The sequence below is a fragment of the Cetorhinus maximus genome, chromosome 19 (assembly GCF_964194155.1).
Source record: "Cetorhinus maximus chromosome 19, sCetMax3.hap1.1, whole genome shotgun sequence".
NCBI classification, from domain to species: Eukaryota; Metazoa; Chordata; class Chondrichthyes; order Lamniformes; family Cetorhinidae; genus Cetorhinus; species Cetorhinus maximus.
Window position 1 is genome coordinate 40,246,118 of NC_135897.1, and position 15,975 is coordinate 40,262,092.

At 41.8% G+C, this 15,975-nt stretch overlaps 1 long non-coding RNA gene across 1 annotated transcript; it reads left to right on the forward strand.

Annotated features, from left to right (window-relative positions):
• Positions 1-3,231: 3,231 nt before the first annotated feature.
• LOC144694177 (uncharacterized) lies at positions 3,232-11,018 on the forward strand. Its single transcript, XR_013579667.1, has 3 exons — positions 3,232-3,349; positions 4,821-4,914; positions 10,908-11,018. It is a non-coding gene; the product is annotated as an uncharacterized LOC144694177 (long non-coding RNA).
• Positions 11,019-15,975: the final 4,957 nt, after the last annotated feature.

Sequence of the window (15,975 nt, forward strand, 5' to 3'; positions counted from 1 at the left end):
GAGTTGCAGAGTCTGCTGATGGGTGTGATGAGGGTATGATCGATTTAGCAGTGTGAAGGGCTGGCGGTATGGTGGGTAGGAGATGTCATATGAAGATGCATTCAGTAACCTTGGTCATCCACTTGAGGTTTTCTTTTGGCACTGCTGCCAGATCCTCGGGTGTAGCCTCTTGGGGCAGATTTTTGTCAATTGAGTCAGGGTCCAGACATTGGCTGGAAATGCCTGTCAGCAACATTCATGGCCAGCCAGCAGGACTACCCTCTTGATTTTACCGGCGGCAGCTCATGAATAAGCTGCCACTAGACTTGCTGTCCCAATCAGAGGGCTGGCACTTCAGCAACCTCAGCAGCATCATCAGAAGTGGTGGCTACAGCTGAGGCGTGCAGAAGCCCCGGGGTCCTAAGCGAGGTGGGCCGAAGGAAATGTTTAAAAAATGTAAATACATAGCAATGGGAAGGGAATACCCTCTGACCTAATCACTGGGCCATGGGGACTACCTTCCCTGCCCTGGGCCCTTTCTTTGAATAGAAAAATACTCCCCCACACCCCCACGACAAGGCTGCTGCTGGAGGCTGCTGCATTCGCTGGCAGTCTCCCTATCCGGCAGAGGTGGAGGGGTTGGGGGGGGGGGTGGGGGGGGATCTATCCGCTATTGGCAAATGACCAGTAATGGACCATTTCCATATTTAAATTTGCTTCCCACTTCCTTATGGTGAGAAGCCTGTTGGAAGCTGGTCCTTCGTTGGTAAAATTCCCTGACAGTGGGACAGTGTCAGGGAGCCAACCTGACCCAGCTCCCTGTAATTTTTACTGATCCTACAACCACTAGCAGCCAGCCCGCACCCCCCCCCCCCCCCCCCCCCCACCCCAGCCACCACCACCTTATTGTGATTCTGCCTCCTGGGGGACAGTAAAATTCTCCCTTCGGAGTTGATGTCCCTGGCCACCTGCTCCCACTCCCTTCTGATGCTTGCCCTTGAAGAACCTCTCAGCCTCCCGTGGAACTATGGAGTCTCTCCTCCTGCTCATCTCCACCACTGATGCCTCCACTGCCACAGCCTCCAACCTGGAACCCTCTCTCTGCCCTGGAGGTGGTCCATTTTCCATCCTTTAAACTCCAGCAATATTATTCAGCGCTGCTTCTTTTTAAGAAGGACAGACTACCTTTCAGCGTAGAGTCCAGGCTGCACCATGTGCTCTCAGTACAACCTTTTGGGTCTTCAAATAGAAGATTAAGAAATTTCCATTCACAATTAGAATTTTGAATTGTTTTACCAAAAAAAAGTACCTATAAGTGAGCTGGCACAAATCCAACACAGATTATGATATTGTGAAAATACAATCTAGCTATCACAATAGTTAAAGTTCATGACGAGTATTCTTTGACAATCGAGGAAGACCTTTGAAGTTTAGTCACACATTTTAAAACCTCGAGTTGTACGTACTTCATATTGTGTTGTGCTATGTATTTACATTTTTTAAACATTTCCTTCGGCCCACCTCGCTTAGGACCCCGGGGCTTCTGCACGCCTCAGCTGTAGCCACCACTCCTGCTGATGCTGCTGAGGTTGCTGAACTGCCAGCCCTCTGATTGGGACAGTAAGTCTAGGGGCAGCTTATTCATGAGCTGCCGCCGGTAAAACAGCAGTCAGCAGAAAGGAACCCATTCAGTCCTATGCTGCAATCAGGTAAATGAGGTGGGAGTACCAAGTTTATGTGCTGCCCATCTCCAATGGAACCAAACAAAAACGAAAATTGCTGGAAAAACTCAGCAGGTCTGACAGCATCTCTGAAGAAGTCATACGGACTCGAAACGTTAACTCTGTCTTTCTCTCCACAGATGCTGTCAGACCTGCTGAGTTTTTCCAGCAATTTTCGTTTTTGTTTCAGACTTCCAGCATCCGCAGTATTTTGCTTTTTTCCAATGGAACCAACATGGGCAGGTCGTGAATCGCAACTTTCGTTCCCCAAAACAACAGGGCAAACACATTTTTAGAAAATCACCAATGGACCTAAAAAACAGTAAATGTATTTTATGCCCTTGAATCAGAGTTAGAGCTTTCTACCCATTCCAAAATAAGTTGTTAAAGCTTTGCACAGAGTTATGACATTCGGAGAAATGAGGATTGTAAGAAAGGTGTTGTATTCTGCACAGCTAATAAACATTGCAAATGCGAAACTACTGAAAAGCAAAAATTATTTGCACCAAGAGAATTGCAAGTGTTAGCAGCATAGAAAGAAATCATTCATTCCATTGTTTTCATGAAGCAATCCAAAACAAAGTCCGCCGTCTGTCTTGTTTTCCTCCTATAACCATGTACCTCCCTCTGCTTCAAATATGTATCATTTTTCCCTTAAAAGAGGTTATAGTTTTTGACTCAACCACTGCCTGTGACAAAGTATTCCCTGCTCCAATCCTCTGTACAATGAAGTTTTCTAACATCTTTCTTCACCCTCAGTGATCATTTTAGATTCATGACCCCCACCTGTTCACGCAATCAAAATCTTTCATTGTTTTAAAAACCTCCATGAAACCTTCCTTAACACTCTCTGCTCCAGTGGAAATCGTCACAATGCTTTAGGTCTCTTCGAGCTAGTTCCTCATCTCTGGCAAATCAAGACTGCATGTTACCTACAGCTTTAATGTTATTTAATGGGACTCCAAAACTGTGATCTCACCGCTGACATATTCAAATTAATCATAGCCTATTTGATTTACGTCCCTATTTAAAAAGGCTCTTCATATATTTTAAAAACTCACACTTTTACTGCTGCGGTGATTGACTTATGTATTCCAAAATATTTCGCCTTTCTGTAGTACACTACTAAAGTTGACGAGACTAGCATTTCGAAAATCTACCCTGACATGTCTCGGCCATTCTTACGCGTGCATTACTCTCTATATTTGGATTCAAACAGCAGTTATGAGTGAGCTTGCACACTCATTTGGATTGAAAATGTAACTTATTTGGGCTGCAAGGTTACTTTGAGAGAATAGAGCTTTAATGTGCTAACCATTAGTTACATAAGGCCACATTGTTCATTGCCAGCACGGGCAAGGTCCTGTCATAGCCCCGCACTCCCTGCAAAGTGCACCATCTCACACCGTGTGTTTCAAAACGTATCATTCGAAGCTGGATTTGGCCAATTTCACGTGATTGTCTCCCGAAGGATGAATCACGCAACTCGGCGCTGTCACGCCCCCACGTTTGATTTCACTGTTGTATGCAGAAACCTTAAAGGCGGATGGGCAAAAGAGAGGAGGAAATCCGTGGATTACTCTATCGTTCATCTTTTTTTGGGGGAAATCAAATTGGGATAATATTGTACAAGCGTACCTGCTGAATGTGTAAGACTGTGTTTCATTTTTCATTCGGTTCAAGTAGAATTCTTCTTATTCTCAGTCGAATTCCACAAGAAAACGTTTAAAAGGAGGATTTTATATCAGTATTACAGTTGAAGTGTATTTCAGATATTTAGAGGTACAACTATATATTGAAGGTTATATTATTATACTTTATCAATGTGGTGCTGGTGTACAAACAGTTTATGGTGCTTACTGAACGAAACTAAACGTTTTAAATATCAGTGATATAATAATTACTTTGGCGATACACATCAATTAGAAAGACTGCTGTATTCTACACGCGAATTAATTATTTGGTTATTTGGCTTTTGCTATTCGGTAATATATTCCATTACCAGGTTCCCAGTAGATCAATTATTATAGGCAGAGGCGGAAACGTTATAAAGATATTTCAACGCACTGTACCTAGCCAGTTTTGAGGCCAGCTCAGACATGATAATCAGTTTCGTGTCCTTTGGTCTTCACCTTGTGCCCTGGCAGTTAATGTATGTTTAATACAAGAAATAAGCGTTCACTTTGTATAATGGGTCAGATAATTATCTAAGTAACCTTAAACGTATCTCTACTTATGACCAGTTTCAAATCTGTTTTGTTTTTACAAAAATCTCTGGAAGTATATGTGTGTGTGTTACTGCAATTTGTGTTTGCTGGTTTAATGGCATTTTGCAATGTAATTTGGTGATCCTTGTGGACCTACAACATATAACAATGGCTCCATAATAAGAATGGGCTGAAATAGTTGGCTCTGCAGCCATACAGCAGAACTCAGCTTTTGATTAACTGAATTACAGGTATGAAAAAAAACCTCTTGTCCCATCCAATTTCTATTTAACTACTAATGCAATAATTAGATATTCATTGTGGAATAAGGAATTCATCACACAGTTGAAAGCTAAGTTTATAGCACTGGTATCTCTGTTCAATAATAAAGCCAAATAGTTAATTTTGCATATTGAATTTAGCCATTTTCCCTAATTTGTGTGCAACACCAATGTAATTATTGTCTGGCTGTGGATCCAAACCCCACTCTAGTCTTTGATCATATAATCCAGACTGATACTCCATTGTAGTACTAAAGGAATGGTGTGTTGCTGGAGGTGGCATCCTTTGGAAGGCCCTGGGCACCTGGACCAAAAATTCAGTTGGGTGTTAAAGATCCCAAAGCATTACTTAAAGTAGAGCAGGGGGTTCTCCCAGTACCTTGGTCAGCGTTTTTCTGTCAGACACCACCATCAAATACTGCTTAGCTGGCTATTCATCATATTTGTTTATGGGATCTTACAAAATAACTGCAGTTTTGCCTACATAACAATCTCTTAAATTAATGACATATGTGAAGTATTTTAAAATGTTTCTCAGATACGTTAAGATGCTATGTGAATACAAATTATTATTTTACTATGGTGCCCTGGGTTTAGCAACATTCCCTTGTTGTCTCTGCCTGGAAAGCTAGGCAGCAAAAGGGAGCAACACTGAATTCCAGCATAAACTACAGGCTGAGCTGTGAATGAAGATGCAGAGACATATGGAATGCTGGGTCTGCCAAGGTGAGCAATAAGGTTACAAGTGCTCTGCAGATCAGGTCAACAATATTGATACAAAGCCAAAAATCTTAGAATTTAACATAGAATTTAAATTAACTCCATTTAAACTTTGCAACTTATTCCATGTTACTGCAACTATCACTGATATTCACTTCCTGTTTCATAATCTCACTATCATGCTCTGTTTTTGCTTCGATGACTAATTTTTAACCCATACAAGCTGGATTATACTGTAGATTTCCCCAACTCAAGGAGTGGACAGTATATGACTTATTATTCACCAAGCCTCTTAATATAGCATGTTTATCTCGTAATGTGAAGTAGGATAGGGCCAAATTCTACCTGTTCACATTCAAACTCACGTACAGTCCAACAACCTGTGACTTCTGTGAGGTTCTTCCAGTAGAGATTTACAAATACTTGCAATTGTTAGCTCACTGTAAGGCCAGAGTTTAAAAGGTGTACTTTAATTGAAAATTTCCAAAACTTTAGCCTTTATACAATAGTGAAACTAAAGAAAGATCACTTCTTAGAGATGAATTAATTTGCGCTGATGCTGGGCTGTACTATTAGATCTAAAGTGCTCTTCTGGGACTGGCACACTGTAAATAACCAAAGGAGCAATCCATAGGCAGCATTAGTGTTAATCTCCCACTGTTTAACTACAAAAAGCGATCAAAAGCACTTTATCGATCAATGCAGAAAGGGTACCTCCGACTATAAATCGCTCATTCTTTGCATGCATGCCTATTGACTGTTTCTCTTAATTACACTTTCAAAACTGCATGCAAGTACAGAGCAAGCACAGGCAGTTTCAGAATCACCATTTCCCACTTTGAGATAAGACCTGCAACATGAATAAACAGATGATTGAGAACCTTCTTTGGATTAAAGATATCTTTAAAGCATATGCTTCAGAATTTGGAAGATTTACTGATGAACATTGCGTAATTCAAAATGAGGCCCACGGAGTATCCTTTTATATATGCTGCTGCAGAGGAAAAATCAGTAAATGGTTTGTGGGGTGGTTCAATAGAATTTCATTTTAGCAGTCTCAGCAATATTCAAAGTCACATTGTTGTCATAATGAAGACATAAAATGAGAAGGTGGCATTTCAGAAAAAGTCTATTAGTGAACATAGATGCTGTACCTGGGCCATCAGTGAGTTTTGATAAATATCGCCACAAGTGAGCTGAGTAAGTAACACATGGACAGAATAATACCTTCACAAATTAAGATATTTATACAACAAGTTTGGTGTGTAGACTGTTATTTCAACTTAATCCAATGAATGACCACTGAAATTATCATTACATGTTCTTGCTAAGCAATGGTTAACTTTGCCATATATACATATATGCATATGCTAACTATGAAAGGAAATTAGGCCAAATTGCATGAGGCCAGGGAGCAAAGAAAACTGAGCAGACCGGAAAGGATCCAGACAGGGAATAAGAGGAGTTATGGCACTTTCTAGGGTCATGATGGGAAAGGAAGAGAAACAAAGATCACTAACAGAGATCACAGTAGGAGGGTGGACAGAAAAGACTGGGAGTATCTTGTTCGGAAGGTGGTAAGAAAGGGAGAACTGGGCAGGATAATGATAATAGGAGTAATGGGAAGGGAAATTGCAGCAAAAGTCTCCAAAATGTGGTTAGTACCTAACACTTCCAATGGTATACATACTGTGCACTGATTTCATTCTGTTCAAACAACATTAAAACAAGCAGGATTGCAGTGTGTAGGTATACTAAAGTCATGGTGCACAACTTTGTTTTTAGCTGCCATATTTTCCCAAAACCTGAACAAAGTCTGTGCAGTCCACTAAGTGAAATAACTCATCATTAGCTTGCGCAGGTGGGATGAGACTGGCAGCAGCCAAAAAATAGCAGTCTTTGCTGCTGCTGGCAATGTTTAAATTGTTACTGTGACAGTGTGCCTCAGGGGACATCAGTAGTGTCTTCAGAGGCATATACATCATCTTGTTTATCTTGATTCAGATAAAATTAAGATGGACATTGAGGGCATAATTGAGGAACTCCCAGTGAAATATCAAAATATGCCATCCCAGATTCCTGCTTAAAACTCACAAGTGACCCTTTTCCACAGTTCAAAATATCAATTCAAAGTCTTCAAGATAATATGTGACTGGATTACATGACCTCAGTCTATATTACTGCATTTCTAGAATAGGTAAATGGAATTAATCGAAATAAGAACATTACAATTATGAACAGATGCATTGTATCTGTTGCATACACATGGTACAAAAAAGGAACTAGTAGTTTGTGTTTTCACTTGTGCCATGTAAGTTAAATACAATACTAAGGCCATATATGTAATATGAATTTTTGTGAGATTTTAAGTTCAGTGAGATTATTTAAGATGCATTAAATGTGGTTCCAACATCAGTACTTTAATTTATTTTTACAATTAGATCTCATCTTAACTCTAAAAATCAAAGTTTCATTTTGTTGATTTAATTGGTAGATTTGGCCATTGAATAAAAATGATTGGTTAATTTGCTTGTGAAAATCTGTATGTTTGCAGATTTCCTGAACATTTCTCATGGGGCAGAATTTTCTGCCCACCAGGCGGGTGGGCCTGACCCAATCTCCGGAAGGTGGGGAGCCGATCCCCGCCGGAGAAGCGGGCCCCGCTGCCATTTTACGTGGGCGGGCCATTGGCCCGCCGAGCGTGATGTCCGGCAGGAAGCGCTATGCACTTCTGATGCAGCCATGGGGAAATTTCCCAAAAGCAACATGCGCATGAAAGAGCGCACATCTCCCTGAGGCTCAGGGAGATCGCTTACACTTTTAAAAAGATTAAAAATAGAGAAAAAAAAAATTCCTAATATGTCCCCCTCATGTGACAATGTCACATGAGATGGGACATGTTCATAAATTACAGTAAAACTTTATTAAACTTTTTAGAACCCTGCATGAAACCTCACCCCACCGGTGGATGAGGTTTCATGTTTTTTCTATTTGCCGCTGGGGCTCCTGGCCTGCCCGCCAACCTTAAGGTTGGATGGGCAGGTCCTTTAATTGTTTAAATGATCCTGTCAATGGCCTCAATTGGCCATTGACAGGTCAGCGGGCCTGCAGCTGATTTTGCTGTGCCCCCGTCTTCCTGAAAATTTAAATGGGTCGAGATGACGTCGGGGGTTCCGCCCAACGTCATCCCACGTCAGCGAGCGGGACCCGCCCCCTGCTCACCGACGGCAAAATTCTGCCCATTATTCATGGTATTAATTTGACATACATATATAGCATTACTGAATTTGTCTGGCGACCTCTACATAAAGGTAGCTGATAGAAGCAATGGGCTGAATATTAGTCCCCAAAAATGGGTCAGCTAGGAGTGTGTCAAAGATTAGAACGCAAAAATCTGGAACAGCCACCAAATGTTCCCACTTCCACTTTTAACTAAGATGGGATGTGAGATGACCAACCCACTCACAGGAAATGGGTAGGTAGTTTAAATTTTGTAATGAGCTCCATGCTTTCATTTTAACAGTCATACATACATATTTACAATCACAGATGGCTAGGTTTCCTGGGCCTCAGGAAACTCGGCTGATTATAGGAGGTAAGAAGGATTGAGCCCATTGGGTAAAGGCTTTGACAGCGATGCTTGTGGGTCGGCAGGAGCATGAGTGTTTCCTCCAGGCCCAACAAGCTACCTAACTCCTGCCCCATGATCTGTCTGCTACACTTCTACCAGACTACCATAGGAATCTCAATCCATCTGCAATCTGAATCCACCAACACCACCGCTGCCCCTACCCCATAACCCCATCTACCCCAGCACGATCTCTCTTTTTCCCAATACACTTACTTGCTCTTGCAGGTTTCCCATTTGATGGCCACCAGCATGTCAATCAGACTGCGGGTGGGCAGGAGTCCCATTTAAAAGAGTCCTGCAGTTAAATTCTGCAGGACATTTGCAAAACTGAATGGGTTCCCCAACCTCACTACAGTCTGCCCACAACCAGCTCCTCCTCCCTCCCAGCACATAACTTGCCCCCAAACTAAAATCCAGGCTGATGTCGGAGATTAAAAGCTGATTGTTTGAAATAGAAAAAAAGGTTTCTTTTAGTGACAAGCAAGGCTAATTTTTTTCCCAAACAAAAGCTTTGTCCACGGAATTTACAGAAACGTTTGAACTCAAATGGAATCCGGTCTTATAAAAAATAATTGACCAATTACAGACTTTTTCCACTGTATATATATTTTTATATGTTATACTGCTAATGAACATTAAATAAATTAACATTAAATTTGTTAAATTTAATAAATAATGCTCCTATATTTATTTATCTATTAGTTGCTTTAGTCTGCCTGTGGTCTGCGTGATAATACAACACTTTGAAGGGATTTGGGTTTGGTATACAAGTCTATGTTAAATCCGAAAAGTCTATGTTTAATCCAGAGATAACTCTGCAAGGACAGAATGTCGATAAAAAGGTATGGCTTCATGAGGTGCAGTCCTAGGAATCACTGTTAGAAAGTTCACAGATTAAAAAAGAAGAGAATCCAAATTGTAACAGTTACTTCATTTGCATTTACATCATACTAGCGCTCACCTACTGCAAAACTGATTTTAACATCCAAACACTGTTAGTATTAATTTTTCGGAAACTAAATATGTAGTGGCAATATACACCAATTTAGAGCGTGATCATTGAGATAACTATTATACAAAGCTTCTGTGAAACATGCATAGCTTACTTTTGATGCTACTGATTACTGGGATTTCCTCATTATTATGCTATGAATAGTATTTTATCAATCTTCATTGCATATCTTCTCATTGTAAATGAACATGTATCTTAACATTTATAAAGTTTAACTGATAAAACTGTTTAAATGTAGATATGGAAATACTTTGAAAGATTCCAGTGATTTGTGTTCATTTTACTAATTGTAATTACAAACTTGGATAATATTTAGCCCTATATCTTCTACACTATTAACCATTTTAAATACAATGACATCAAGCTGAGCACACCATTATTTCAGTTAAAAGTAAATTATCAGGATATTCTAATCACTATGTTTGTGAAAATTCACATCATTTAAATCTTCCATATAAAATCATTATACTTGCATGCTTTTTAAAAAATTAGATTTCATAAGTTGGGAACTCCGTGGAAGTCCTATTTCTAAAAGGTGTGTTATATATATGTATAAAATATTTAGTTGCAATTTTGCATAATGTATGATCTATTCAGTCATACATTTGGCAAAAAGTCATTTCCAATATTTTTAGAGACCTATTTCTTGGAAAGGTTACAAAGACCTATCCAGTTTCTGCTTACTAAGAAGACTCAAAATGAAAAATTAGCAGTTCAGGTTGCTAAAGTTAAAAATAAACTTTTTTTATATTGAAGATTGATATTCATTAAAGCAAAGAATTTGAATCAATGCGATACAAATGCTGGAGAATTGGACGAACTATCCGACTTCTACTGAAATGGAACTCAGCCAAAAATGTGGTTGGAAATGCTATGTCAAAACCCAATACTGATCCAAGGTCCTAATGGAAGATGAGTTGCATTAAGATGGCCATTAAATTGAGTTTTTCCTCATGAAATCTTAATGAGAAATGAGAACTATTAGTAAACCGAACATTTAAGGGTAGTCAAGGTGACTGAGAAACTTGCATTAGCACTCAGTGAAAACAGATAAAGGTGTGGGAAATCTCTGCTGAGATTCTGGACCATTAAATGCTCAGAATGCTGCTGCAGAAAGCGATGGAATGGTCAGTGACAATGCACAGGGTCAGAGCAATGAGGGAGAAGGGAGAATGAAGGAATGAATAAAAGATACACAAATTATTGTATGTGCAAGGTTTGGATTTCAGAAATGAGTGAAATTGTTTTCTGTCATGCTCTGAAAATCATGCGTCATGTTTTTTCCTACTAAATATATGTCTTTAACAACCCTTGTTCACTGATCCCACTGACCTGTATTTTATTTTGTTTTGACAGCACGATAGACAGAAGTCTGATGTTAAGAATTGAGATCCTCTATGCTCGTCAAGAGAATAGCTCCTAGGTGTTTGGTACCTGATCAAGAAATTAAGAAACTGAATGATGTTTTTTCAGTCATATATACAAACTCTAATATTATTATTAATCATTTTGGATTTCAGTAAAGTAAATGGAAAATGTGAGGATTTATTATGTGGACTACACGAGGGATGTTGTCTCTTTGGAAATGACACAAATCAGTATATCCGCTGCTGCAAGCTACCTATTCATTCTTTCCTGGACAGTATTAGTTGGATCTTAAGAAAGCTTTCGGGGATTTTTATATTATGCGTACTGTTTGTCATCGGATATTTCCTACAACGCATAATCTGTCCACGACCTCGGCGCTACCGAACGGACACAACTTCCTCGTTATTCAGCGAGAATCTGAATTATGCCTCAGATAACTCTTTGCTTGACCGATTTACAGATCAGGAATTGCGTGTGATTTCTCCACATGCCTGCTCAACCCCTCGATCACCACCATCATATGAAGAAGTAAAAGATTTGCCAAGCTATGAAGAATTCATGCACAGCAGAGACAGTATAGAAAGCATGGACACACCAATTTCAACAGACCTCAGATCGCCAACCCGGGAAACTGAAGCAAGGCCAACTCGTGAAACTGACACGCAGTCTCATCTTCAATCTTGATGGGGTTTTCCCAGAATGAGAAGCTTATGAGAGTATAACACTGGGATCTATTAAAACCTGCGGAATATTGTTGCTGATCATTTGGGGACATATCAATTTTCAAAAAGATGTCATATATTGTACGCCCAATTTTTTTCTGCTTACTGGTGATAAGGCAAGTCTATGAGATGGATCAAACTTTTAACAAGAGGTATTTTTAAGATGACGCTGAGAGTAACATTATGTAAACCTATGTAGGTTTTACATCAAACTATTGAGAGCTTTTATCACTCTACAGCTACTCTAGTTTTTAAAAAAGCCTGGGGAAGTTGTATCAAACATATACTGTTAAACACTGTACACAGCCTTTACAGTGCATATCTTTTGTTAGTTAAACCTTTGGATTAATATCCCACATGCTCCAAAACTAATAACTTTCACTTGTGTCTTTAGTGAATCAGGGCTATAAAGAGACAATTTCAATTAATGCAATAGAAGGAGGTTAATTGTTGAAAAGTACTTTTGCAATGTTAAAATATTTAGCAAACATAGCTTTATTGGAGCACAGTAAGATGTTGATCTTTCAGATCAGGTGAGGCGGATGCCATTTACAGTGCTAACAACTGTTTTTTTTTTAAAAAAGCATTGTTGGAATCACACAGTCAACAACTCCTTTATCATTGTATCAGACAACTATTGGGATGGTAGAAGACAAACCAGATTGAGTATGGCCTTTTCTTGTCTCGCAATTCCTATGTCTGATTTTTGTTCACTTGATTGCTGCAAAGACTCCCTAATTACTTTGCTCTTGGTACCTGGAAAATGGTTTCATGTGATCTGTCAGGTACATTTCTCGAAGATATTTTCCTTCAAGCTGATCAATAAGGAACAATATAAATGCAGTACATATGATTGTTCTACAATACTGCAGGTGGACTAGCCATATTGCTTCATCTCCATCTGGTATGACATCTGGAGCGCACACTATCTTGGCATTTAGTAACTTCAAACTTGCTTTACAATAGGTGATGCCATTGACATTTAGTTTGACTACTTGACATGATTTTACATGAGCAATAATTCCTCAAGTCAGTTGAATTTACACTTTACGTTGAATTTTCAAAGGAATCAATTGCACTGATGCAACATGACTGCACAACTGTTTGGATACTCATCAGTATAGCACATTAACATCTGTATTTGAGGATTCTATGGATGTTATTGATTCAGAATAATAGTCAATAATAATTTTAGTGAAAAATATAAAGCTGTTACAATATTAGGCACCTTGTCTGAAAATCTGGAATTATAACTGTAAACACAAAATGGAAAATCAATACATTTCCGAAAATCAAAAAATGTTGACACTTGAATCTCTGGCTTTAACTGATAATGCAACTTGCAGCTGGTCCCTATCACAATATTTATCACAAATGTTCATAAATAAACCACTGCATAAATAAACATATCCTTTCTCCAACATTTTTCTGTAACTTTCCAGTTAAACCTTTGGGAACCAAAGTTTACATACACTTGAAGTAAATGCATTTTTCAGGATAATATTTCTAATGAAATAATTGAATGGAAAATATCAAATTTTGCCTCTCTGTTTGAGCACAGTTAGCACAAGAAAAATAAACCACTTTAAAAGAAAACAAAACAGTTTTTAAAAAACCAGAGTATGGTGTGTCATTTCAAGTACAACAGTAAATGACATTTCCTAAAACATAATCCAGTGAATTCTAGAATAAAATTTATTGTCTTGGATTCCTGTGTTAAAAACTTAAAGAATTTGTTCCTTTCACAACTTCAAGGCATCTCAAAGTGCTTTACAACCAATGAAATGCATTTGGAGTATAATTGTTTCCCTACATCACTGTAGCGCCCAATCTGCTCATACTAAAATCCCATAAACAGCAATGTGATAATAACAAGCTAATGGCCAGGATTTTCCATTTTGGGGGAGGTAGCGGGAGTGGGTGAGGACCCGATTGCCGCCCGTGATCAGGTCCGTCCCGCCATTTTACGTGGGTGGGCCAATTAAGGCCCGCCCAGTGTATTTGCCGACTCCCGTGGATAGCGGGAGTGTGCGGACGGCGGCGGGCGTGCACAGATCGCCAGGTCCAATGTCGACCCGACAGTCTGTTTAAAAGAAGGCCTGGCAGCCTCCTGTAGGCTGCTCACAGTGGCCAGTTCCAGGCCGCAGCAGAGGGGTTCGGGTGTGGGCCAGAGGAGCAGGCTAGGCTGCAGGGGAGGCCAGAGGATCAGGGCAGGCTGCAGGGTAGGCCAAAGCACCCCTTGTTTTTCTAATGAATACCTTGCTGCCCTTCTCGAGGAGGTGGCAGAATGGTGGGAGGTGTTGATCCTTCCAGCCGGGAGGAGGAGGCCCCCCCCAAATGACCAAAAGTGCCTGTGAGGAGGTGGCAGAGGTGGTGAGCTCCCGCGATGTGGTACGGCGCACCTGGAGCCAGTGCCACAAGCACTTCAATGATTTGTTACGCTCTGGCAGGGTGAGTACCATGTTGGCATTGGGCATTTAACCCAGCAGGTAGCCTTACCCTTTGAGCACCCCCCCACGTGCCCCACCAAGTCTAACTGTTGTGACTGCATTGAATCATTTAGGACATTTTTCCTTTGCTGGGTGGCCAAGCAGATAGTGCCCATGCTGAGGTCAGCCTGAGTGGGTCATGAGGAGATGAGTTCTTCCCCGCATCATGTGTTTCTCTTAGTCGCACATGACCATTGGGGGCAACCTGCAGGAGATGCAGCTAGGCGCACATTCAGAACTCCAGGACATGTCCTATTCACGGTGATGAAATTGTGGAAAGGGAGCCTCAAGGTCTCGTGGTAAAGAACCACCTGCTGCCCTCGACGCTGCACGTGGTTGCGCCTCCTTGCTATGGGAGGAAATACCGTGTGGCTCCTAATGTGATGTAGGCAGCATGTGTCCAAGGGAAGGGTGGGGAGCAGGCCTAGCATCTTGGTCTGAGTGATCAGCAGCAGCAGGGAGAGGAGGCACTGGAGGCCTGAAATGCCCCACTCTGGTTAGGGTGTGGCATGCACAAGCAGAGTCCATGTGCAATTTGCCCTAATGATTGGTCTTCTCTCTTTTTCAGGAGAAGAATGCTCATAACGCGTCCATCCAGGAACAGCTCTCCATATTAAGCTGTTTCGAACAGGAGGCCCTTGAGCTGGAGAGGCACCATGCACCTAGGTCTACTGGTGTCAGTGAGGCTGGGGTGCCATGGCCAGGTATTTAAGGCCAACAGTGAGATCCGCATTGTCCTCCCAACAGCCATAGCACTGATGATTGTTAAATTAGTTATTGTTGCAACATTGCTGGGCCATTTGTTCTGGAAGGTTGAGCGCATAATGAGCCGGGGATGAAGTTTGTCAGTGTGTGCACACTAACTGATCCACTGTCCTTGTTCTTCCTTTCAGCATCATCAGAGCAGGGCCGGGAGGAGGAGCAGCAGAGGCCCACTCTCACACCTGAGGGCCCTGAAATCTCACCAGCGTCACACCATTTCTGCGAGGCAGGCACCAGCGCAGATACTAGCACCGCGGTGGGAATTCAAACATCGGCTAGTGTCCCGGGCCACAGTAGTGAGGGCACTTCACAGTTGCTGGAGGAGCTGGCAGAGACAGAGTGTGCCCATGGCGCCAGCAGTCAGAGGACTGCAGGAGACCAGGCACATGCTCAGTCGGTAGCTGATGATGTGCCTCTGGAGGCGTCTGACACGCAGCAGGTGCAGGAAATGTGGCCGGGGTGTGCGGGAGCATCTGGGGGAGATACATGAGGCGATGCTCGGCTTGGTCTCCGTGGTGGAGGAGTCTACACGGACAAACACCGAAGCAATGAGCCACATGTCCGAGCACCATGCGTACTCCATGGAGAGAGTGGCGACTCTCGTGAAGAGGCTCCTCCAGGACACCCATCAAGGCTTCCTGGGGATATACTCTGACCAGCAAGCCCTCACATTGGCATTGGCCTCAGATGGTCACTGCCAGTGTGGGAGATGGTGTGGGCATCAAGCTTCCCTGCTCAGTACACATCCATCCACGGTGAGCAGGGAGGCCCGAGGTGACCTCACGTTGGCGCAGCAGCTGCCTGTTGTCTCTGCAGGCTCCTCTCAGGGCGCTCCAGATGAGGGCACCAGCTCCTCCGCCCCTCTCCCAGTGACCGCTTCATCGGGTGAGGCTGCGACGACTGGGGAGATGCCAGCTGTGAAACTGGCAGCTCCCTCCCAGGCGGGGCCAACACAGGCTCCACAGGCCAGAGGACGGCCATCAAGGCCAACAGGACAGCAGAGTCAGCAGGCTGTCTCAGATGCCACTCCGAGCGATGGGGCAGCACCAAGACGTAGCACTCAGAAACGAAAGCAAAAGGCAC